Raw genomic sequence first — 26,919 nt, 5'->3', positions numbered from 1 at the left:
CTAGCAGTTTAACAAATTGTTCAAGCTCTGCTTCACCATTCTGTAAAATAAGCGATACCTTGCTCTGTAGACTGTCTCCACAAATTTCCAACTGTAAGAGATCCCTAGGTTCGCTATAATCTCTAATCCTCGCTAACAGTTCATTCAAAGTGTCCATAAGCATTACGTAAAACACAGCATATTCCCGAATCTGACCCCCCCATGCGAAATTGAAAAACTGGCGAACCTCAATATTGTTGAATTTATTTCGACGCAAAACATGTACACTTCGATCAAGACCTCCCCCCTCCAGATTTGCTAGGCAATTGTCCAACTGTTCAAAAACATCGTATTGGGTTTCAGACTCTTCGGACATTGGTGTTAAAGGCTGATTTATAGGTGTCTGGGGTGCCGAATTAAACCTAGCGCTCTCGTTCTGTACACTGATCTCAAGACCGCCCCCCTCCAGATTTGCTAGACATTTGTCCAACTGTTCAAAAACATCATATTGACTTTCAGACTCTTCGGACAATGTTGTTAAAGGCTGTCTTAGCGGTGTCTGTGGGGCCGAATTAAACCTAGGGCTCGCGTTAAGCTGGGTAATTAGAGATATGATGGTTTCGGGAATCTGTGTTAACATGTTTTCCTCGGAAGGCCCTGACTCATTCATACGTGTAATAATGTCTATGAGTTCGGAGGGAATCTGGGATAATAGATTTTCATCTATTGTCATTATGTCAATTACCCCCGAATCATTCATATGGTTAACTATATCTTGGAGCTCTGTAGGGATCCTGGCTAAGAGGGTTTCAATTGTCTCACTTTGGTCTATAGGGGGCGCCATCTGTCTAATTAAGGATGTGTGTGTGTGTGTGTGTTTACATGTGTGTTTTTTAACGGCGGTATTTGCTTGTTTTAGCCCTAATGTTTTTTAACATACGGGGTAGCTCGCTACGCCAGAATGACACATCCTGATTGTATTGATGCTCGAGTAGAATACACATGCGCCTCTGGAGTAGAGCCTTTCGTGATTTTAAACCCAGGGTAAACGCTTTGAAAAAACGTTCTTGGTCTATTTCAGAATCTGCTGTTTCCCCCACAGAATTGGCCGATTCAAGAAGGTTGGCAGCTTCACAGAACATCAAATCGTCTACCTCAGAAATGTCATTTAAATCTTTGACATCATCAGGTTTCGTTGGTGTCTTTGGAGCCTCCTCGGGGATGCTTGTCTGGGCATCCTCCGATGTTTGTGCGTTGTGTTGATAAGCCGGTGAGGAGTCTGAAATAAAAATAATACATACACAAATAGGTTATTAACCCTAAAATATGTTAAAAATGCCAAATACATTTCAGATATAAGCCTATATATTAACAATACATTAATTAAATACCTCGGCTTTTTTGACGAGGGCTGTTCTGAAGAAGCTCTGAAACCAGGGGCTGATGTCTTTGTTCAACCTGTATTACAGCATCTGCAGGTTCGGTAGATGGTGAGCCTGAAAAAAACAAACAAACAAAAAAAAAAACAGCATTAGGCCTTGTTTTAACATATTCCGGCATAAAAAAATATATAAATATTAAAATAATAATATATATAAATAATAATATATAATTGATTCATACCTAGTCCTTGGAACGACGTCTCGTGAATATCGGCCAAGTAGAATTGTTCGGGTGAAGCGGAACTGTGGATCTGAGCACTAATTATCCTTTGGTGTTTAGAAATATGGGGGACAACGTTGTCCTGGCCAAGGGGAGTTGACCTGCCGTTTAAAGTCTCTGTTCGCTGCTTTTGTGTAAATACATCCTGGGAGTAGGGCAGAATTGTCTCGTAGTCATATGCTTCGCAGAAACCGTTCAGGCTCCATAGGGCATCGTTTAACCTTCTAGGCTTTAGGTCCTCTGTAAACATATAAAATAACTTTTAATATAAGATGCCCACACTTTTTGTTTTTAAGGTATAAATATTTTTATGTATGGAATTCTTGGAGCTTACTTACGTTGACAATTCAGGGCAGGCGTTTGTTTGTCGGCACTTTGTTTCGGAGCCCCATTGGATGGTTCGAGCTCAGTTATACCTCGGAGTATCTGCGTGAATGCTTCAGAATCTATAAAACATTCGACAATATTAAAGCTATAATCACTTTAGCTAATATTGCCTTGTTATACGGTAAGCATACTGATCCTAATGATTGTTTAATATTTCTATAACATCCCACGCTTTTCAAACAATTCCCCACAACAACCAAATCTAATAAAGATTTATTTCAAGAACTCACCTTGCGATAGATCCATTAGACTGTTTTCCCCGATTATCTTTTTTAACGCTTCAGTCCGATAACGATTCTTGGAGTTTCTGGAGGTGCTGTTTGCATCGGAACTAAAACGCTGCTAACATTGCCCATGGTTTCTAGCGCTTTTGTACCCTACGACCTAGAGAAAAACCCCTGAATGATTTTTTTACATAGCATTTGGGGTTTGTCGTTTTTTTCGGGCTATACCCCCGCCCATGGTATATTTGACACATTTCAAACACATGGTATTGGGTGTGTCTAAACATTAGGATCCTTTTGGAGCTTCTAAAATCTCCGGGGTGCTAGCACCTAGATGCATGGGGGGGGGGGTTGTTCTCGACATCGCTGGGATGAATGACTTTTTAGCCCACCTAAAAAAATTGTTTTATGAAAGGCCTTTAAGATTAGGATTCGTAAGACACAATATTATTGTTGGGGGGGTAGGCATCTGTTTTGCAGGCTAGTGTAAACCTTGGTTTCAAACGACCCACCAGGCATGCAAGGGTATTTTTTTAACAAACAACCCGCCCCCCTTTTTCTGTTTTTGAAACACACACACACACACACACACACACACAGCCACTACAGAAAACTCCCTCACGCACATACGCGCGCACATGGCTTTTTCCGCAAGATTTTTCTCAGGGACAGACTGCGCTAAGAGTGAACAAACGCGAGAGTTCATAACGTGGTGAGATTCTGATTTTAAAACCATTTATTTCATTCAAAATATTTAGTACATACATTTTATATCGTTACATTCTTAAGGTATTTTACGATGCCTTTCTTACAGATCCTGGGAGCTTATGCAACCAACCGCCATTGTCCGTGTCGAGTTCACCCTCAAAAGGCAAGGCTCTCTTGCTAGGTCCATCAACACATGGTAAGTTTTCACTCCAGGGGTAGATCCTCCGTCGGGCCTTTTGGTCTTGACTCTGTCTCAAGGAAAGCCTCGCCCAGCGCTTTAACTGTTCCCCATTTTGGAAGAGAATGTCCAGCTTATTCATAAGTGTTATGAAAATTGGATAATCCACCCATTTAAAACTAAACACAGGAATAAAAAAGTTTACATGTTTGCGTGCTCTGGAAGCTACCGGAGAATTGACAGACTTTGTAGCATTAGCCTTATCATAAAGGTCACAGGCTAAAATTGTCACTTTGTTGTCAGGGCTATAGTCCATTGAAGCAATTCTTAGAGCCTTGAGATCACTGCGGCCGCAGACCTGTTCTTCCAACGCATATCCTGGCACATTTGTAACACTTAGGACCTGTTCAATTTTACAAAGAGCCAGCCTGATGTTTAGCCATTCTCTCATCCCCAGAGCCGGGGGAAAACTCCCAGGTTTTGCAGGATAAAGGGGTTTGGGTCCACGGTCTGTGCATATCTTTACCGTAGAATCCTCCGGGTGGAATATGTAAGACATGTGGCCCTCACTCGTACCCAAAAATCCTTTAAAACATTCTGGAGCTTCACACAGAACTTCTTCAAGGCTTTGGTCACTGGGTTCATGACAAGCCGAGCATAACATCCCTAAAATTGGCATAGGTGTCATTTTTGTTTAATATTCAGGGGGGTTATCATGTACAGTCTTAAACAGGTATTGTTCAGCGGCTTTATAAGGGGCCTTAACCAACCCAAACCGTGAGAAACAGTAACAGGTTGACCTGACACATGGTCACTTACTCAACCCTGGGCATGCACCCTTCTACATGACATAGGGTCATAAATCATTACATAGGGTCGTAAATCAGGCTTGGGTCATCAATCATTAACGGCCTGTCAAAGGGACCCTTACTCACCCCATAGCCCCCACCTAACCAGGCTTGCCTATCAGGCTTGGGTCATCAATCATTAACGGCCTGTCAAATGGACCCTTACTCACCCCATAGCCCCCACCTAACCAGGCTTGCCTGACCAGAAGACATGCACACGTCATCACTACATAGGGTTCACATAGAGTTCACATAGGTTCACATAGGGTCATCAATCAAAATTTTGACCCGTGACATCTACTTTATTCTCTCTTAACTTAACAATAAATAAATAAAAATAGCTCACATAGGCTAATAGAGTGACTGCTGACGCACAACAATTTCAAAATGGCACCTTGGGCATTCTATTATTTGAACTCTCAACAGCAAATTGTGTCCCCTTTAAAAAAAAAAATATCAGTCCGGCAGGCCTACAAAAGTTGGGCGCAGGCCGCCTGTTACCCATCCCTGGTCTAAAGCCTAGATGAACAGTCATTGGTCTATTATAATCAGAACACATGAAGTGGGCTTAAAGTTCCATCCCACCTTTGTGAAAAGGGCTTTACCCTTTTCACAATTTCAGAATGTTATTTCAACCTCAGTGTGTAAATATCATAAAGAAAACCAAAAAATCACGTTAACTGCGCTGCTCCTTTAAGATTAATAAATTGTCAGTTGTGTGTCTGCTAAAGGACTAAATGGCAAAACAGATCTAAATGTAAATATACAAAACATACATATGAGATGAGTAATGCAGTGTGTAAACATTATTAAAGTGACTAGTGTTCCATGTCTATGTACAGTGCCTTGCGAAAGTATTCGGCCCCCTTGAACTTTGCGACCTTTTGCCACATTTCAGGCTTCAAACATAAAGATATAAAACTGTATTTTTTTGTGAAGAATCAACAACAAGTGGGACACAATCATGAAGTGGAACGACATTTATTGGATATTTCAAACTTTTTTAACAAATCAAAAACTGAAAAATTGGGCGTGCAAAATTCGGTTTAGAGGGACGGCCAGGTCTTGGTAGATTTGCAGTGGTCTGATACTCCTTCCATTTCAATATTATCGCTTGCACAGTGCTCCTTGGGATGTTTAAAGCTTGGGAAATCTTTTTGTATCCAAATCCAGCTTTAAACTTCTTCACAACAGTATCTCGGACCTGCCTGGTGTGTTCCTTGTTCTTCATGATGCTCTCTGTGTTTTTAACGGACCTCTGAGACTATCACAGTGCAGGTGCATTTATACGGAGACTTGATTACACACAGGTGGATTGTATTTATCATCATTAGTCATTTAGGTCAACATTGGATCATTCAGAGATCCTCACTGAACTTCTGGAGAGAGTTTGCTGCACTGAAAGTAAAGGGGCTGAATAATTTTGCACGCCCAATTTTTCAGTTTTTGATTTGTTAAAAAAGTTTGAAATACATAGGGCAGCAAGAAATAAGGTGCAGGGTTGAGAAACCAGGTGGTAACCGGCTAGTCATGGCTATTTAACAGCCTGATAGCCTTGAGATAAACTGCTTCTTTTAGTCTCTCGGTCCCAGCTTTGGTGCATCTGTACTGCCTCGCCTTCTGGATGGTAGCGGGGTGAACAGACCGTGGCTCGGGTGGTTGATGTCCTTGATGATATTTTAGGCCTTCCTGTGACATCGGGTGCTGTAGGTGTCCTGGAGGGCAGACAGTGTACCCCCGGTGAGACATTGGGCAGACAGAACCAGCCTCTGGAGAGCCCTGCGGTTGCGAGCAGTGCAGTTGCAGTACCAGGCAGTGATACAGCCCAACAGGATGCTCTCAATTGTGCATCTGTAAAAGTTTGTGGGGGTGATAAGGGCCAAACCGAATTTCGACAGCCTGCTGAGACGCTGTTGTGCCTTCTTCACCACACTGTCTGTGTGGGTGGACCATTTCAGATCATCTGTGATGTGTACGTCGAGGAACTTGATTCTGCGGTCCCGTCAATGTGGATAAGGTGGTGCTCTCTTTGCCTTTTCCTGAAGTCCACAATCAGCTCCTTCATTTTGTTGATGTTGAGGGAGAGGTTATTTTCCTGGACCCACTCCGCCAGGGCCCTCACCTCCTCCCTGTAGGCTGTCTCGTCATTGTTGGTAATCAGGCCTACAACTGTTGTGTTTTCTGCAAACTTAATAATTGTGTTTTCTGCAAACTTGATAATTGAGTTGGAGGCATGGGTGGCCACGCAGTCATGGGTGAACAGGAAGTACAGGAGGGGGCTGAGCACACATCCCTGTGGGGCCCTTGTGTTAAGGATCAGCGAAGTAGAGGTGTTATTTCCAACCTTCACCACCTGAGGGCGGCCCGACAGGAAGTTCAGGACCCAGTTGCTGAGGGCAGGGTTTAGACCCAGGGCCCAAAGCTTAATGATGAACTTGGAGGGTACAGAGGGTATGGTGCTCAAAGGCTGAGCTATATTCAATGAACAGCATTCTTACATAGGTATTCCTCTTGTCCAGGTGGAATAGGGCAGTGTGCAGTGCGATGGCGATTCTATTCTCTGTGGATCTATTGGGGCGGTATGCAAATTGGAGTGGGTCTAGGGTGTCAGGTAAGGCAGAGGTGATATGATCCTTAACTAGCCTCTCACAGCACTTCATGATGACAGAAGGTAGTGCTACAGTCGATAGTCATTTAGTTCAGGTAACTTTGCTTTCTTGGGTACAGGAACAATGGTGGACATCTTGAAGAAAGTAGGGACAGCAGACTGGGATAGGGAGAGATTGAATATGTCCGTGAACAGTCCAGCCAGCTGGTATGTGCATGCTCTGAGGAGGCGGCTAGGGATGCCTTCTGGGCTGGCAGCCTTGTGAGGGTTAACACGTTTAAATGTCTTACTCACATCGGCCACGGAGAACGAGAGACCACAGTCAATGGTAGCGGGCCACGTCAGGGGCACTGTGTTATCCTGAAAGCGGGCGAAAGTGGTGTTTAGCTTGTCCGGGAGCAAGATGTCGGTGTCCGCGACTTGTCTGGTTTTCCTTTTATAATCCGTGATTGACTGTAGACGCTGCCACATACGTCTGAGCCTGAGCCGTTGAATTGCGACTCCACTTTGCCTCTATACTGACGTTTTGCCTGTTTGATTGCCTTACGGCAAACTGCACTTTGTATTCAACCATATTCCCAGTCACCTTGCCATGGTTAAATGCTGTGATTTGCGCTTTTCAGTTTTGCGCAAATGCTGCCATCTATCCACGTTTTCTGATTAGGGTAGGTTTTAATAGTCACAGTCACATTTCAATTGGTCAGACCAGCGTTGTAATGGAGTCATGATCTGATTTGCCGAATGGAGGGCGTGGGAGGGCTTTGTAGGCATCACGGAAGTTGGAGGTAACAGTGGTCCAGTGTTTTAGCAGCGAGAGTACTACAGTAAATGTATTGATAGAACATCAGTAGCATTTTCCTCATATTTGCTTTGTTAAAATCCACAGCTACAATGAATGCACAAAGTCCAGTGTAGTTCCTTGAGAGCCGTCATGGTATCGGCTTGAGGGGGAATATGACTAATAAAGATAATTATCTTGGGAGATAATATGTATGGCATTGTGAGGTATTCGGGTGAACAAAAGGTCTTGAGTTTCTGTACGTTATCACAATCACACCAATGATTAATCGTGAAAAATACACCCCCGCCTTTCTTCTTCCCGGAGAGTTCTTTATTCCTGTCTGCACATTGTACTGTGAACCAAGCTGGCTGTATGGATGGGGTCAGTATATCCCAAAATAGCCATAATTCCGTGAAACAGAGTATGTTACAGTCCCTGATGTCTCTCTGGAAGGAGATTCTCGCACGGAGCTCGTCCACTTTATTGTCCAGAGATTGAACATTAGCGAGTAATATACTCGGAAGCGGTGGATGGTGTGCATGCATCCTGAGTCGTACTAGAAGTCCACTCCGAATACCTCTTCTCCGCCAGTGGCATCTTGGAGCAGCCTCTGGGACAAGACAAAAGATTGAAGTGTTTTTGAACGGGGTATGGTTGTTAGGGTTTGGCCGGGGTAGGCTAAACAAGAATTTGTTCTTAACTGACTTGCCTTGTTTAATAAAGGTTAAGTAAAAAAATATAATAAATTAATATAAATTAAAGAATAATAGCCTAATAATATTAATCATTATAATAATAACAATGTCTACTACTCTGGAGTAGTGGAGTAAAAAAATGTATGTTAAATGGCGGATAGTGGATCGGTTCTCGGAACAACTGTATGCGGGTGGGTCAGGTTCCGGAGAATAACCTGTCCTGATCGGGTGGGGCTCAGTATTGATGTGGCCGGCATGGGGTTGGTGCAGCTCCAGAAAACTTAGCCATGCAGGACTAACACACACACAAAACAGTGCCTGCCTCACCTGCCAAACACCTTGAAAATGATGGCCAACTGGTCTTCTACCCTGAGAGCTCTGATCTTGCAGAGACAGCAGAAGAAGACAGCAAGTGCAGCTTTGTGACGTGATAAAACACAGGTTTCTTTCGGGATCAAAAAGGGGTTTAGGTGGTGGGTATGGCAGGGGGCGTGTTAATGGGTTTTTCAGCCTGTCGGTGCGGCTGAATTTTAGAGTCTCCCGTCTTGCCGGTATAGAGACATTTTTGCATTTTTAAGCCAATTTTCTGCAAGTCTACACATTTCTCCATGGAGCAGAGAGACATTTTTGGAGTTTTAAAGCTAATTTCCTGAAATTCTATGCATTTGTTTATGCCTAATGCTGTGTTATTTTGCTTAAACATAGCAAAATCAATACTGCTAAATTATATATATATATACAAAGTCTAAAATCAGGCTTCTCTACAGCCTTCTCTGCTTTCTGCATAATCAATCATTTACGTTGAGTGTGTGTGTGCTGTTGTTGTTTATCGTAGACCTATTTACTTACACAAAGTCGGCATGAATTCAAAGCTCTGCATTTGACGGGTTCCCGTTCCATTGTAAACAGCAAGTAGGCCTAGATCATAGCAAAAAAAGATGGCTATAGCCTACCTACCCTCCCAAAGAATCCCTTGAACACATCACAACTGGTGAGAGGATATGCCAAGAAAGATGAGGGTAAATTAGCTGAGATGCAAAAATATAAAATATGCACGAGCAACATATCAACTCTCTGGCTTCATTCATACATTAGACCAGTCATCACAACGCTAGCAACCTGCCATATTTACTCAACATAAAATCCCCAATAGAAAGCAGGGCCATTTGACCCACCAACATTTTCTGAGCAAAATGTATATGTTTTTATATTTCGTTATTTACTGTCGAAACACCAGCCAATCAGCTCCAAATGATTTTAATTTTGAAAATCTGTTCCAAAGTACTGTGCAATCAGAAAGTATTCAGACCCCTGACTTTTTCCACTTTGTTACCTTACAGGCTTATTCTGAAATGGATTGAATACAAATGATTCCCTCATCAATCTACACACAATACCCCATAATGTCAAAGCAAAAACAGATTTTTAGATATATTTGTACATTTATACAAAATAAGAAACAGAAATAGCTTATGCTATGAGACTCGAAATTGAGTTCAGGTGCATCCTGTTTCCATTGATCATCCTTGAGATTTTTCTACAACTTGATTGGAGTCCACCTGTGGTAAATTCAATTGATTGGACAGGATTTATAAAAAGGCACACACCTGTCTATATAAGGTCTCACAGTTGACAGCGCATGTCAGCAAAAACCAAGCCACGAGGTCAAAGAAATTGTCCGTAGAGCTCTGAGAAAGGATCGTTTTGAGGCACAGATCTGGGGAAGGGTACCAAAAAATATCTGCAGATTGAAGGTCCCCAGGAACACAGTGGCCTCTATCATTCTTCAATGGAGGAAGTTTGGGACGACTAAGACTCTTCCGAGAGTTGGCCGCCCGGCCAAACTGAGCAAAAAGGGGAAAAGGTTCTTGGTCAGGGAGGTGACCAAGAACCCGATGGTCACTCTGACAGAGCTCCAGAGTTCCTCTGTGGAGATGGGAGAACCTTCCAGAAGGACAACCATCTCTGCACCACTCCACCAATCAGGCCTTTATGGTAGAGTGGCCAGACGGAAGCCACTCCTCAGTAAAAGGCACATGACAGCCCACTTGGAGTTTGCTGAAAGGCACCTAAAGGACCCTAATCCCTACGGTGAAGCATGGTGGTGGCATCATCATGCTGTGGGGATGTTTTTCAGCGGCAGGGACTGGGAGACTAGTCAGGATCGAGGGATAGATGAACGGAGTAAAGTATAGAGAGATCCTTGATGAAAACCTGCACCAGAGTGCTCAGGAACACTAAGCACACAGCCAAGACAACGCAGGAGTGGATTCGGGACAAGTCTCTGAATGTCCTTGAGTGGCCCAGCCAGAGCCTAGGCTTGAACCCGATCGAACATCTCTGGAGAAACCTGAAAATAGCTGTGCAGTGATGCTCCTCATCCAACCTGACAGAGCTTGAGAGGATCTGCAGAGGAGAATGAGAGAAACTCTCCAAATACAGGTGTGCCAAGCTTGTAGAGTCATACCGAAGAATACTCGAGGCTGTAATCGCTGCTAAAGGGGTTCAACCAAGTACTGAGTAAAGGGTCTGAATACTTCTGTAAGTGTGTTATTTTAGAGGGGGGGTTGCAAAAAACTAGAAAAACCTGTTTTTGCTTTGTCATTGTAGGGTGTTGTGTGTAGATTTGAGGGAAACATATATTTAATCAATTTTGAAATAATGTTGTAATGTAAAAAATTGGGAAAAAGTCAAGGGGTCTGAATACTTTCTGAATGCATTGTATTTCCATGCATAACATATGATCGCATACAAAATGTAAGCAAGGTTTTTAAATATTTAACTAAAACATAATAATTTATCTGTCTGGGCTTCTTGAGGTCATTTTGCAGTTTACAAATGATTTGTAATTATGTTCCATCCCTCCGACCACCCACTCAAGAAAAACATATATTTGATGATTCCTACCTTATGCTTTTTGCATGAATTTCTTAGGCTACTGTAATTGCAGGCTACACACGACCGCTCGACGCAGATATCCAATCTCAACCTCCATCTCACATTAAAATCTCTGACAGAGGCTCAATTATAAACTGTTGCTAATGACAAAACGGCTAATACACAGTGTCCACAACATTGTTTCACGACATTACGCTAACAAGTGGGGGCATGGCAGTGTTTTCCACTAGTGCCGGCCATACGGCTGATTACAGACACTTTTTCAGCCGGGTACTTTTTCCACTTAAATGAACTAGGCTACTTTTCAATTCGCTAGTCAGAAAAAAGGTCTACAGAGCCCTCTCCCGCTAGAATGAACGACATGCATCTTCTAGCAATCTATTGATAGGATTGGAGTCTGTCAGTCACAAAGTGAGCGATGACAGGGAAACGCTGCTGGTTTGACAGTCTACTGTATTGTCCCGCCTCTCGGTACCTGGGTGTTTGCGGTCAAATTTCAGTTACACTGAGGGAGGGAGCATGAATTTCCACATCCCATACATATAATGTGGTAATGATGAGTCAAAATCCACGTAGAAAATAAATGAATGTGCCAGAAAACAACGATGTTGTTAACGATGGCTCGGGGTCAGTAAAAACATGTGTCAGTTGGGCCAGTGGTCACTTTTTCATTCCAGTTCAACATTTACCTGCTTTGTCGCAGTCTACAACTGAAAACCACTAAAGACTACACTCGTATGTCATACTATTTGTTCTTGAGCAATATGATTGGCCGTTCATTTAAGTACCACACGCTCCCGCAAGTCATAACTTCTCGAGCAGTATGTGCAATGCAATTCTAAAGAATAGAGTAATGTCTTGCTAAATTATATTATACATATTATAATAACCAAAAGTAGCCTATTAAATAAATAAATAAATATAAATATAGAAAGCATGCCAACATATGACCCCAATGCATTTAAGAACTACACAATGTCCGGGCCAGTAGAAAATCTGTTCTGGCTAGTAGATTTTTGGCCAACTGGCCCAAGCGGGCTGACTAGATTTATAAAAGGTGTTGAACTGGTTGAATAAAGTTGATCTCATATATCCTTGCCATTCATAAATCATACAACGTAATTATATGTCCAAGGTATCGCATCCGGACAAGTAAACTAAAGAGATCGTTTTTATTTTCGACATGAAGTACATAAGAACTTGCCAGACAGTGATATATTAAAGTGAGTGACTCGTCAGTAGCCTAGCAAATTGCATCGTTAAGAGCTGTTCATTTAGCTCCCTAATATGCATATGGGTATTATTATTATAAGGCTTTTTAGCAATTATCTGCAGATAATATCATGAAAACATTCTATGAAAATGGTCAATCCACCTCACTGCAGGAACAATAGTTAAGCAAGTGGACAGACAGCCTCACTTCGGTTCAAAATATGATCAAAGAAAACAGATTGAATTGTTTTAAAAGCTAATCATATTTACATGGTATCATTAAAGATATTGATATATGTCTACTGACTTAATCAAAGTGTTGACAATGTAGTAATCAACTGCTGCTTTCTGTGTAGTAAAGCCCATGTTTAACGCCTGCTTCGTTCTTCAATCCTACCTGTATTGCAGAAAGCTAAGAAAATGCCTCTTAAATAATCTTGTACAACAGCGGATGAAACTAACACTGTAAAAGTGTGAACAGGTGATCAGTTTCATGTCCTGATAGTTGCTAGTTGAAAATACCTTCCAGCATTAGAATCTACCAGAGGCCACCAAAATAGAGCTTATTCGCTGGGGGGACCTCCCTAGCCCGGGGGAGCCGGTCTAGCTACTTTTTCTATTTGGCTGGCTACTCCATGGGCTTGTGGAAATCACTGGCATGGTGGCCTACTGGTCAGATTTGCGGGCAATTGCTCAACTGCGTTGTCCATTGTGCTGATTCTGCGCTAGCCTAGGCCTGTTTGTTTAGCACAGAATCTGATATTCCCTGTGACAGTCACCACAATAAGCAGGTTATAATGGAGTAAAGACAGCCACAACCTCCCCAAATTCCCCAATAACCAGGTGCAAGGGGAGAGAAAATGGCCAAGAAGCTTCCTGACATCTTTCAGTCAAAGTTACTCTAACAGAATGTAATTGTCATTAGTTATCAGAATATCGGCCAACAGTGCTTCTTAGCCCTAGGCTACCTTAAAACAACATCAACAAAATAGTATGGTGACAGAACTTTTGAGTTGATTAAATTGCAAAAAAAGGAAACATATTGAGGTGTATATTTCTCCATTTACAGTGGCATCATTTTTGCTGGTATTATATGCTTTTAAACAAGCACATCCGGTTTGAACGGAAATGCAGGGACACCCAATCATTTATTGCAATTGTCTCTGGAAGGGAAATTGGTAGATTCTCGAGTTGCCCGCCGCCTCCTTCAAATACACAGCTATCTCTGGAGTTGCAGCAGCCTTGTTTTCTGGGAAGACTGCTGCAACCAGGGCCTCTGCTTCCTTCACATACACACAATACATATAGCAGAAACTCAGAGCGACTTACAATCACCGTATTTAACTAAAGAAGGCAAAACAACCACATACCACAACAAAATCTTCAACACACACAAACAATTTAAATTCATATTTTATTAAAACACTTGTGGATAGGGTGAACCCTGTGTGTGTGTGTGTGTGTGTGTGTGTGTGTGTGTGTGTGTGTGTGTGTGTGTGTGTGTGTGTGTGTGTGTGTGTGTGTGTGTGTGTGTGTGTGTGTGTGTGTGTGTGTGTGTGTGTGTGTGTGTGTGTGTGTATTCTTTCTATGCTGAAGAGCTAGATATAAGGCAAACTCCCTGTCTCAATGTACATTATCCAAGGAACCTGTGTGCTTCCCACTTATGCAAAAAACACTGAAGACGAAGGTAGTCTTTATATTATTTTTCTTTCTCTGTGTTTGCATGGGTGTGTGTGTGTCTGTGTCCGTGTGTGTGTGCACTTACCTGGTCGAGCTTGGCGTACCAGGCACAATAGGCCTTGTCGCCCAAGCGAGAGAGCTGGTCTGCAGGAGGGGTCTCATCTATCGAGCGGTCCAGAGTCTCCAACAAAGCCAGAAGCTTCTCTATGGGTTGAAATGAGAACATAAACACATAAAACCCCAAAACAACCCCAAAACAAACCCTCCTAACATTTAACTGTTTTTCTTTGGGTATGTTTGATTCTTATTAGCACTTCAGCAATTTTGCCAAGAAGGATGGGCAATTATTATTGAGGTGACATGCAAAGTTAGTGGAGACCTATCCAAAAAGACTTATAGTTGTAATCGCTGCCTAAGGTGCTTTCACCATGTATTGACACCAGTCTTGGCCAAGAAATGTGAAAAGAACACAAAGGGTGTGAATAATTTTCCAAAACTCTGTAGCGAATGGTTGTTTGCTCACCAACAACAGCCAAAGGCATTGTGGCTTAATATGATCCCATTCTCCCCATTTCTCTCTCTGTCAACCTGATGATGGAAAGAACACAATTATGGGACCCTTTATAGAGGGGGGCATTGCCCATCTTCACACTGATTGATAGACAGCTTCGCTATGGCTGCAGATGCACTTCCCCTCCCAAACAACTCAATAACTCACGAGAAGGCACTACAATAGTAGTGTGTGTGTTCTTCCCCTTCACTCATTTGTTCAGCATCAGAATGAATCCTATGTAATCAGTGTACGCCTTCACACACACAGACACAGAGAGAAAAAGAGAGAGACAATGGCAAGTCAGTACTCTGGAGGACCTGAGAGATTGCAATGTTGCCACAGGTTTCCCGTACCATTTGTTTACTCGGTTGGGATAATAAAGACTTGTCTACATGAACATAAACTGAGGCATGCTGATTATCTGGGTTGCGTTCTTTAGGGTATCCAAAGGAAGACATGGAAAACATTTTGCAATGGAAAACTTAAAAGGGGGTGTCTTACTGGACAAGGCTAGGGAGTCCCTGTAGTGGGTGTCTCCAAGACCCTAGCAATAGACCTAAACCCTAGGGGCTATAGGGGTTAAGAATTGAGCCTATAGACACATCATAGGTGGGGAGTACCTGGGAACATTTTCACCTCCCGTTATCAGAAACCATGCTGATCTAATTTTTGGGCACCATGAAGGTCTGATCGACAGGGATATGTGGTGTATCATCTTCAGGGGAGGAGCCTGAAGAGTAGATGTTGAGACTAGTCAAGTCTTGTCAAGGCATGTCAGCTGTGTCCCAATAGCTAGAGTTTCCTTTCCCTTAACCATAGGGTCAGATTACCATATCCCCACTCCTAACTTTAACCGTTACGGGGTTTTAAAACGATCTGATCCTGTATCAACTTCTGCTCCTACTTCTAATGCTGCACTATGTTAGACTTGTGATTCCGAGAAAGATAATTAAATGCTGTCAGCCTAGAAAAAAAAGGAAATAATCATTGTGTCTGCATGATCCCTCTAAAATACAATACCAGTCCAAAGTTTGGACACACATACTCATTACAGGGTTTTTCTTAATTGTTTACTGTTTTTCCACATTGTAGAACAATAGTGAAGACATCAAAACTATGAAATAACACATATGGAATCATGTAGTAACCAAAAAAGTGTTAAACAAATGAAAATATATTTTATATTTGAGATTCTTCAAAGTAGCCACCCTTTGCCTTGATGAGAGCTTTGCATACTCTTGGCATTCTCTCAACCAGCTTCAAGACTACCTGATGACCACCTGATCCGATGATCAGGTGACTACCTGGAATGCATTTCAGTTAACAGGTGTGGCTTGTTAAAAGTTAACTTGTGGAGTTTCTTTCCTTCTTAGTGCATTTGAGCCAATTAGTTTTGTTGTGACAAGGTAGGGGTGGTATACAGAATATAGCCCTATTTGGTAGGCGGTATTTGCTCGGTATTTGATCTCATGATAAGCTGTAGACCACACTATTTACCAAGAGAGTTCTCATCTATATTATTCATAGCTGTCTATTTACCATCACAAACTGATGCTGGCACTAAGACCGCACTCAACGAGCTGTATAAGGTCATAAGTAAACAGGAAAATGCTAATCCAGAGGTGGTGCTCCTGGTGGCCGGGAACTTTAATGGAGGGAAACTTAATTCCGTTTTACCTCATTGCTACCAACATGTTAAATGCACAACCAGAGGAAAGAAAACTCGAGACCACCTTTACTCCACACACAGAGACACGTACAAAGCTCTCCCTCGCCCTCCATTTGGCAAATCTGACCATAATTATATCCTCCTGATTCCTGCTTACAAGCAAAAACTAAACCAGGAAGCACAAGTGACTCGCTCAATACAGAAGTGGTCAGATGATGCAGATGATAAGCTACAGGACTGTTTTGCTAGCAGGGACTGGAATATGTTCCGGGATTCTTCCGATGACATTGAGGAGTACACCACATCAGTCACTGGCTTCATTAATAAGTGCATCGAGGATGTCATCCCCACAGTGACCGTATTGTACATACCCCAACCAGAAGCCATGGATTACAGACAACATCCGCACTGAGCTAAAAGGTAGAGCTGTCGCTTTCAAGGAGATGGACTCTAACCCGGACGCTTATAAGAAATCCCCCTATGCCCTCCGACGAACACACAAACAGGCAAAACGTCAATACAGGACTAAGATTGAATCATACTACACCGGCTCCGACTCTTGTCGGATGTGGTAAACTAATACAGAGTACAGAGTACAAAGGGAAGCACAGCCGCGAGCTGCCCAGTGACACGAGCCTACCCGACAAGCTAAATTACTTATATGCTCGCTTCGAGGCAAGCATCATTTGTTCTGGACAACTGTGTGAACACGCTCTCCGTAGCCGATGTGAGTAAGACCTTTAAAAAGGTCAACATTCACAAGGCCGCAGGGTCAGACGGATTACCAGGACGTGTACTCTGAGGATGCGCTGACCAACTGGCAACTGTCTTCACTGACATTTTCAACCTGTCTGTAACACCAACATGTTTCAAGCACACCACCATAGTCCCTGTGCCCAAGAACACTAAGGTAACCTGCCAAAATGACTACTGACACATAGCACTCACGTCTGTAGCCATGAAGTGCTTGGGGCTGCAGTGTAGCCTAGTGGTTAGAGCGTTGGACTAGTAACCGGAAGGTTGCAAGTTCAAACCCCCGAGCTGACAAGGTACAAATCGGTCATTCTGCCCCTGAACAGGCAGTTAACCCACTGTTCCTAGGCTGTCATTGAAAATAAGAATTTGTTCTTAACTGACTTGCCTGGTTAAATAAAGTTTCGAAAAGGCTGGTCAAGGCTCACATCAACACCATTATCCCAGAAACCTTAGACCCACTCCACGGGGTGGTGGCTCAGTCCCCTCCTGTACTCCTTGTTCACCCATGACTGCATGGCCAGGAATGACTCCAACACCATCATTAAGTTTGCTGACAACACAACAGTGATCACCGACAACAACGAGACAGCATATATGGAGGAGGTCAGAGACTCTCCCTCAACATGATCAAGATAAAGGAGATGATTGTGACTACAGGAAAAGGAGGACCGAGCACATCCCATTCTCATCGACGGGGCTGTAGTGGAGCAGGTTGAGAGCTTCAAGCTCCTTAGTGTCCAGGAAAAGGAGGACCGAGCACATCCCATTCTCATCGACGGGGCTGTAGTGGAGCAGGTTGAGAGCTTCAAGCTCCTTAGTGTCCAGGAAAAGGAGGACCGAGCACATCCCATTCTCATCGACAGGGCTGTAGTGGAGCAGGTTGAGAGCTTCAAGCTCCTTAGTGTCCAGGAAAAGGAGGACCGAGCACATCCCATTCTCATCGACGGGGCTGTAGTGGAGCAGGTTGAGAGCTTCAAGCTCCTTAGTGTCCAGGAAAAGGAGGACCGAGCACATCCCATTCTCATCGACGGGGCTGTAGTGGAGCAGGTTGAGAGCTTCAAGCTCCTTAGTGTCCAGGAAAAGGAGGACCGAGCACATCCCATTCTTATAGACGGGGCTGTAGTGGAGCAGGTTGAGAGCTTCAAGCTCCTTAGTGTCCGCATCACCAACAAGCTATAATGGTCCAAACAGCAAAACAGTCATGAAGAGGGCACAACACAACCCTCTCGGGAGACTGAACTAATTTGGCTTGGGTCCTCAGATCCAAAGTTCTACAGCTGCAACATCGAGAGCATCCTGACTGGTTGCATCACTGCCTGGTACGGCAATTGCTCGGCCTCCGACTGCAAGGCACTACAGAGGGTAGTGCACATGGCCCAGTACATCCCTGGGGCCAAGCTTCCTGCCATCCAGGACCTCCTGCCACTGGGGCCCTAATAATAGTCAAAGACTCCAGCCACCCTAGTCATAGATTGTTCTCTCTGCTAGCGCCAAGCGGTACTGGAGCGCCAAGTTATTCAAATGGCTACCCAGACTATTTTCATTCCCCTCCCCCTCTTTTACGCTGCTACTACTCTCTGTTTATTGTCTATGCATAGTTACTTTACCTCTATGTACATATTACCTCAATTACCTCGACTAACCTGTGCCCCAAACATTGACTCTGTATGGGTACCCAATGTATATAGCCTTGCCATTGTTATTTTTCTTATTTTTTATTTAACACTTATTTTTCTTAAAACTGCATTGTTGTTTAAGGGCTTGTAAGTAAGCATTTCACTGTAAGGTCTACACCTGTTGTATTCAGCGCATTTGACAAATAAAATTTGATTTGATTTCTCAAACCCCCAGCCTGATCTGCTTGGACTGCTTCTCAAGCATTCAGGGAGGTTTCACAATGTTGCGTCTCTGGGTTTAGAAACTCTGTGGTGAGGTTTTGATGACATCACCTTTCAACTTTCTTCTTCTTTGGCAGACTAGATGCTATCTTGCTTATTGCTGCCTTTCTCTGGTCAGAGTGAGAATTAAACTTTTATATATCTACTATAATATCCAAAAGGATGAGGTGAAGGGTTTACTCCGCCCAAAATATGTCCACGTTAAGCAGATCATACATTTTTAAACAAAATCAAAACACCGGTCTCAACGTCAATAGTGAAGAGGCGACTCCGGGATGCTGGCCTTCTAGGCAGAGTTGAAAAGAAAAAGCCATATCTCAGACTGGCCAATAAAAGATTAAGATGGACAAAAGAACACAGACACTGGACAGAGGAACTCTGCCTAGAAGGCCAGCATCCCGGAGTCGCCCCCTTCACTGTTGATGTTGAGACTGGTGTTTTGCGGGTATTTAATGAGGCTGCCAGTTGACGACTTATGAGGCGTGTGCACCGGGGCCTCCCACTCCTTTTTCTATTCTGGTTAGGGCCAGTTTGCGCTGTTCTGTGAAGGGAGTAGTACACAGTGTTGTATGAGGTCTTCAGTTTCTTGACAATTTCTCGCATGGAATAACCTTCATTTCTCAGAACAAGAATAGACTGACGAGTTTCAGAAGAAAGTTCTTTGTTTCTGGCCATTTTGAGCTTGTAATCGAACCCACAAATGCTGATGCTCCAGATACTCAACTAGTCTAAAGAAGGCCAGTTGTGTTGCTTCTTTAATCAGAACAAACAGTTTTCAGCTATGCTAACATAATTGCAAAAGGGTTTTCCAATGATCAATTAACCTTTTAAATGATAAACTTGGATTAGCTAACACAACGTGCCATTGGAATACAGGAGTGATGGTTGCTGATAATGGGCCTCTGTACGCCTATGTAGATATTCCATAAAATATTAGCCGTTTCCAGCTACAATAGTCATTTACCACATTAACAATGTCAACGCTGTATTCCTGATCAATTTGCTTTTCTTCAAAAACAAGGACATTTCTACGTGACCCCAAACTTTTGAATGGTAGTGTATATCACACACACAACACATAGACCCTGGATGTATTTTGCCCTTCTTGAAGTAGTCTGTTTCCCGTGTTTCCAGTTTATAATTGCAGAGGACGGGTCATGTGGTCTTAAGTATGAGCACGGCTCCTGCCGAAGGCCCGCCCATGTCCTAGATTAACCACGTTGTCAAGTACATGTAAGGACACCACTGTTGGGTCATCTAATTAATTTACACAACACTCTCTCTTCAATCACTCGCTCATCCTGTCGTGCCGGCTCTGCATAGGGCAGGAACAAAGGAACTCAACTTGTAAAATAATTTATTGATGTCAATGGAAGATTTGTGGAAAATGTTGATCTACTCTGCCGTGTCTGCCGGTAGAATTCACCTCTTAATGTGTGGCGTTTGAAACCCTGATGGTTTCCTGATGGTTTCCTGCCATGTTCCTAACAGGAAGAAGTCTGAGATGGTGTTTACCGCAATGGACCCCCCGCCCATGCCCCAGATACTACGCTTCAACATCAAGCCCAAGATCAAGAAGGACATAGAGGAGTTTAAGCAGAACATCAACATCAACATGTTAGAGTGTATATACAGATTAACTATTTTAAATTTGAAAATAATCCTACAGCAACAGCAAATGTAAATTCTTATGTTGTTTATAATACAATTTTCGTTAGGGCAAATCAAGTAAATGTTTTAAGTGGAAATTACAAACTTCAGAAGCCTTTTCATACCTTGAATACACTACAATTTGTAAATTAGAATAGTGGATCTGTAAAGTACATATCTGTACAGTTGAAGTCGGAAGTTTAAATACACCTTAGCCAAATACATTTAAACTCAGTTTTTCACAATTTCTGACATTTAATCCTAGTAAAAATTCCCTGTCGTAGGTCAGTTAGGATCACCACTTTATTTTAAGAATGTGAAATGTCAGAATAATAGTGGAGAGAATGATTTATTTCAGCTTTTATTTATTTCATCTTCATCTTCATCTTTCATCATTCTTTGGGGATTCCCAGGGGGTCAGAAGTTTACATACACTCAATTTGTTTTTGGTAGCATTGCCTTTAAATTGTTTAACTTGGATCAAACGTTTCAGGTAGCCTTCCACAAGCTCCCCACAATAAGTTGGGTGAATTTTGAATGTGAAATGTCAGAATAATAGTAGAGAGAATTATTTATTTCTGCTGTTATTTCTTCCATCACATTCCCAGTGGGTCAGAAGTTTACATACACTTAATTAGAATTTGGTAGCATTGCTTTTAAATTGTTTAACTTGGGTCAAACGTTTCAGGTAGCCTTCCACAATTTTCCCACAAGAAGTTGTTGTTTTGGCCCATTCCTCCTGACAGAGCTGGTGTAACTGAGTCAGGTTTGTAGGCCTCCATGCTCGCACACGCTTTTTCAGTTCTGTCCACAAATGTTCTATAGAATTGAGGTCAGGGCTTTATGATGGCCACTCCAATACCTTGACTTTATCCTGAAGCCATTTTGCCACAACTTTGCAAGTATGCTTTGGGTCATTGTCCATTTGGAAGACCCATTTGCGACCAAGCTTTAACTTTAACTGATGTCTTGAGATGTTACTTCAATATATCCACATAATTTCCCTACCTCATGATGCCATCTATTTTGTGAAGTTAACCAGTCCCTCCTGCAGCAAAGCACCCCCACAACATGATACTGCCACCCCCGTGCTTCACGGTTGGGAAGGTGTTCTTTGGCTTGCAAGCCTCCCCCTTTTTTCTCCAAGCATAACGATGGTCATTATTGTCAAACAGTTATATTTTTGTCTCATCAGACCAGAGGACATTTCTCCAAAAAGTACAATCTTTGTCCCCATGTGCAGTTGCAAACCATAGTCTGGCTTTTTTATGGCAGTTTTGGAGCAGTGGCTTCTTCCTTGCTGAGCAGCCTTTCAGGTTATGCCGATATAGGACTCGTTTTACTGTGGAAAAAATAATTTTGTACCTGTTTCCTCCAGCATCTTCACAAGGTCCTTTGCTGTTGTTCTGGGATTGATTTGCACATTTCCCACCAAAGTACGTTCATCTATAGGAGACAGAATGCGCCTCCTTCCTGAGCGGTATGACTATTGTTTGTACAGATGAACGTGGTACCTTCAGGCATTTGGACATTGCTCCCAAGGATGAACCAGACTTGTGGAGGTCTAACAATTTTTTCTGAGGTCTTGGCTGATTTCTTTTGATTTTCCCATGATGTCAAGCAAAGAGGCACTGACATTTTATGGAATTTTTCAAGCTGCTTAAGGGCACAGTCAACTTAGTGTATGTAATCTTCTAATCCACTGGAATTGTGAAACAGTGAATTATAAGTGAAATAATCTGTCTATAAACAATTGTTGGAAAAAGTACTTGTGTCATGCACAAAGTAGATGTCCTAACCAACTTGCCAAAACTATAGTTTGTTAACAAGACATTTGTGGAGTGTTTGAAAAAATTGTTTTAATGACTCCAACTGTCCAACTGACCTTAGTTATTTCTGTTTTCTTTATTATTTTTAGTAGGTCAGGGTGTGACTAGGGTGGGTATGTTAGTTTTGTCTTGTCTAGGGGTTTTGTATATCTAGGGGTTTTGTAAGTCGAGGTTTATTGTATGTCTATAGTAGCCTGAATTGGTTCCCAATCAGAGGCAGCTGTTTATCGTTGTCTCTGATTGGGGACCATATTTAGGTAGCCATATGCCCTTGGGTATTTTATGGGTTTTTGTCTATGTGTAGTTGCCTGTCAGCAGTCGTTTATAATAACGCTTCACGTTATTTTGAGTTTGTTTAGTGTTCAGTGTTCTTTCTTTAATAAAATAAGTATGTACGTATACCACGCTGCGCCTTGGTCTCCTCCTTATGACGGACGTGACACCAACCTAAGTGTATGTAAACCTCTGACTTTAACTGTATGTTCTAGTTTGATTTCTATGTTCGAGCTACATGCGACACACTGTACAGTATACGTAGGATCTTAGTTTGAACTACTTTGCTATAGCAGGAAAATTATCCTGCAGCAACTGGAAATGTGAATTATGTGGATTATAGGTGTTCATTTTTCGTAAGGTAAAATCTCATTTGAAACTTCAAAGTGGTAATTACAAACTTCAGAGGCCGTTTTTAAACCTCAAATATACGACAAGTTTTACATTTCCTGCAACAGGTTGATCAATTGAAAATGTAGCAGTGGCAGTGGTGGGCATCTGCATTGGTCATGGAGAGCTACAGGGTGTTCCAGGCTTTTGTTCCAGTCTGTGCTAATACACCTGAATCCTGAATAGTCTTATTTTCAAGACCTTGATTAAATATTATACAGGCCTATGTACACTTATGAAAAATAGTTAATGTAATCAATTATGAATTCATATATTTGTATAGTCCTACCCTCAAATATTCTACATTTTGCCATTTACCCTCCAGAATGATGCATGACCTGGATGTCAAAGTCATTGTCTACTCCCACTTTGGCAAGAAGGTCCCCAAGACTCACAAGATAAACCCTTCTTCCAGATGGGACTACAGCTGGCCTACCACAGGTGAGTATACACACCATGCTAATTCTATTTTGAGTGCTTATTTCAATGACTGCTAAGAGCTATGGCATGCCTGCATTATTTTACAATGACCAGTTGAGGGCACCAGATAGCAAAATATTCCCCAACCTACCTTCACTCCAACCGTAGACTGTACCAGGCCTGGAATTTCATGATTTTAGGGGAAAGGCCATTTGGCCAAGAAGTGCCCAATCTGCAAGGGCACCAAGGCCACAAACCAAAATAGCCAATTACATTTATTAGAAAAACAAAAAACTCACTAGCTATGCTATTCTGTTAAGAAAAACACCTACTCATTCAAGGGTTTTTCTTAATTTTTTACCATTTTCTACATTGTAGAATAATGGTGAAGACATCAACACTTTGAAATAACACATATGGAATCATGTAGTAACCAAAAAAGTGTTAAACAAATAAAAATATATTTTACATTTTAGATTATTCAAATAGCCACCCTTTGCCTTGATGTCAGCTTTGCATTCTCTCAACAAGCTTAATGAGGTCACCTGGAATTCATTTCAATTAACAGGTTAAGACGGCTGAATTATTGATAAATCAGGAAAACACATTTTACGTGTCCATTTATTAAATCCTTTGTAAATCCAATACAAAATGGCTTATCACAATGGCCACCTGTTGGCTCTGGTGGGCATTTAGCTACAGTGTATTCAGACTATTTGTTATGTTACAGCCTTATTCTAAAATGGATTACGTTTTTTTCCCCCTCATCAATCTACACACTATACGCATAATGACAAAGCAAGAAAAGGTGTGTGTGTGTGTGTGTGTGTGTGTGTGTGTGTGTGTGTGTGTGTTCCAACTGTATTTAAATGTGAAGTTTACATACACTTAGTCATTAAAACTCGTTTTTCAACCACTTCACAAATTTCTTGTTAACAAACTATAGGTTTGGCAAGTCAGTTAGGACATCTACTTGGTGCATGACACAAGTCATTTTTCCAACAATTATTTACAGACACATTATTTCACGTATAATTCACTATCTCAATTCCAGTGGGTCAGAAGTTTACATGCACTAAGTTGCCTGTTCCTTTAAACAGCTTGGAAAATTCCACAATGATGTCATGGCTTTAGAAGCTTCTGGTTGACATCATTTGAGTCAATTGGAGGTGTACCTGTGGATGTATTTCAATGCCTACCTTCAAACTCAGTGCCTATTTGCTTGACATCATGGGAAAATCAAAAGAAATGTCTAAACATGTTTCATGATTCAGGAAACTAGGTGTTTGTCGCTATGACTTCACAAGAGAGCCGTTTGAATGTAATTTAAAAAAAAATCAAATGCGTTTTTTCATTTGCCTTAACAAACGTGTGTGCCATCTGTAAATACGAATTACTTTCCCATTGTTCTTCAACTGTAGAGTCTCTACTTTTATCGAATGTATAATATAAATAAACACCATTTCAAAGTTTGCTACATACCGAATCCAGGTGGTAATTCACAAAATATCTAATATTCTATATACTTACTCAATCCACGTCATCCCCATTGGGACTTAAGTCCACAATGAGTTTATATCTGTGCATTCTGAGAAAGTGGCCATCAGTCAACTTCTCTTGATGTGTTGTGACGTTTTGGAAAACATTATTCAGTCCTCACTGTTGTGTATTTTTTTTTCAGCCAGAAGATGCAGCAGAATTTCCTGAGTGCTGCTGAAAGTATCCTTCCGTCTCATGTCGTTCTTGCCAACAATCCAAACCATACAATAGAACCGATTTGAAATCGCTGTTGTATAGGTGGATATTTGTTGAGAGGCTGCTCTGCTCAGACCTCCAGATGGGATGACACACAAAGTTTTGAGATCTTCCAGCTCGGAGAACAGGCTCCACTGATGTGGTTTTGGTCATAATCCAGTTAATGGTGATAAGGAAGAGGATCTGAGAGATGAAGGAACCATGTCTCACTCCAGACTTCACAGGGAATGACTCAGACTTGCCCATAATGACTGCATTTCCATATGATTTTTACAATCTTGAATAGTTGCATTGAATTGGATCTCAAGATCTTCCATGGTGTCCCCATCTAAACGACCAACAGCCTTGAAGTCTATGAAGTGAGATTGAGTAAGTGGGACAGAGGAGGTTCCTAAGCGGCGGACCATCCTTTTTAAAAATAGTGAAACATTTAAAGTTATCCTTTTTAGATAAAACTATACTGCATATATTTACGTCAACATATAACTGATTAAAACGCGCTCCTCAGGACCTACCCCTCCCAGTCCACCAGGTACTGGAGCCAACCCCCATGATGTCGGTAGTCCAGGAGGGACCTAACAGCATAGGTGGTGGAACCTGCTTCAGTGTATATCGGTTATACAAAACCCAGTGTATGTTGGTCATACAAAACCCTGTGGGAATAGCAAAGCTCCCATTATTGATGAATTCTGAAAATTTTAGAACATCATTCAAAGAACTCAAATCCCCCCAGAATCGAGAATAAAGGCTACTGACCTGCTGCCGACTGGGAAAAGCACTGTTCGTTTGAATCTGTCACCTTCCCTGTATTCTGTGGTAATACGCAGGCCTGTAATTTAACCTCAATTCGGAGGCCAGGACTTTTTTTAGTGCACAATTGCACGATTTTCGGGGTACTACCTCCAGATAACAGGGAGGGGTATTTAGATCCGGGATCGAAGGACCAATTGTTAGTGGAATTCTAAATTCCTCTGTATTATTTCCCAATCAGAATTCATTACTCTGTCAATGCATTCTAAAGGGATTGTAAGACCCAATATTGTTATAAGAATGGACAGAGCCCCGGTCTTAAAAGTCAGGTAACAGCGTTTAATTCAAGAGAGTACTGACCCAAAATACAAAGAACATTACATTTTAAAGAGAGAAGATTAGAATGACGTCATCAGTTTCTCACACTCTCTCCGATCCACACAATAGCACAGTGCCTGACAACTTTACGGTTTTTACTTTTAATTACCGTTTTTATATATATATATATATATATATATATATATATATTATTATTATTTTTTTCCCTCAACTTTTTCACTCCGGACGCTTTATCTGGACACGATTCGTCAGGACCTCCAACAGCCGAAGCTAAGTAGTAACATTAACATGATGCCTTCTAATTGCAGTCGCTGTACTCGCCTTACGGCGAGGATAGCTGTGCTGGAAGCCCAGCTTCAGACGCAATCGTTAGGCAAGGGTAATTTCAGTGTAGGAAAGGATGAAACAGCGTCTGTGCCACCAGTAAGTACAGATAGTAGTATAAATCCCCTGGCACAGTCCCCGCAGCCGGACAACTTTCTCACGGTTTCTGGAAGGAAATGCTGTAGGAACGCTCAACCGGTGTCGCTCATTCAGCTGACAGAAACTTTCAACCGGTTTTCCCCATTAAGCAGCGAGTCGGAGTCAGAGGCCGAGTCTTCTCTGGTCTCTCCTCCTCTCGTTACGGGGTCTGAGACGCCGAAGCTTCCCACCATTAGCTCTGACAAATTTAAAACTCCATTACCCGATGTATTAGACTTAAAACGAATCATCCAGCGATCATACACTGTTTACCGGGGGGCAGGGCTACCGACGTTAAGGCTAATCTGAAGATGG

The 26,919-nt window shown here is 42.1% G+C and overlaps 1 pseudogene; it reads left to right on the top strand.

Annotated features, from left to right (window-relative positions):
* Positions 1–15,091: 15,091 nt before the first annotated feature.
* LOC109876228 (carnitine O-acetyltransferase-like) lies at positions 15,092–25,632 on the top strand (annotated as a pseudogene).
* The last annotated feature ends 1,287 nt before the right edge of the window (positions 25,633–26,919 follow it).

This window comes from Oncorhynchus kisutch, linkage group LG29 (assembly GCF_002021735.2).
Source record: "Oncorhynchus kisutch isolate 150728-3 linkage group LG29, Okis_V2, whole genome shotgun sequence".
NCBI lineage: Eukaryota > Metazoa > Chordata > Actinopteri > Salmoniformes > Salmonidae > Oncorhynchus > Oncorhynchus kisutch.
Note: the sequence above shows the minus strand (reverse complement) of the source record. Positions and strands in the feature narration are given on the sequence as shown.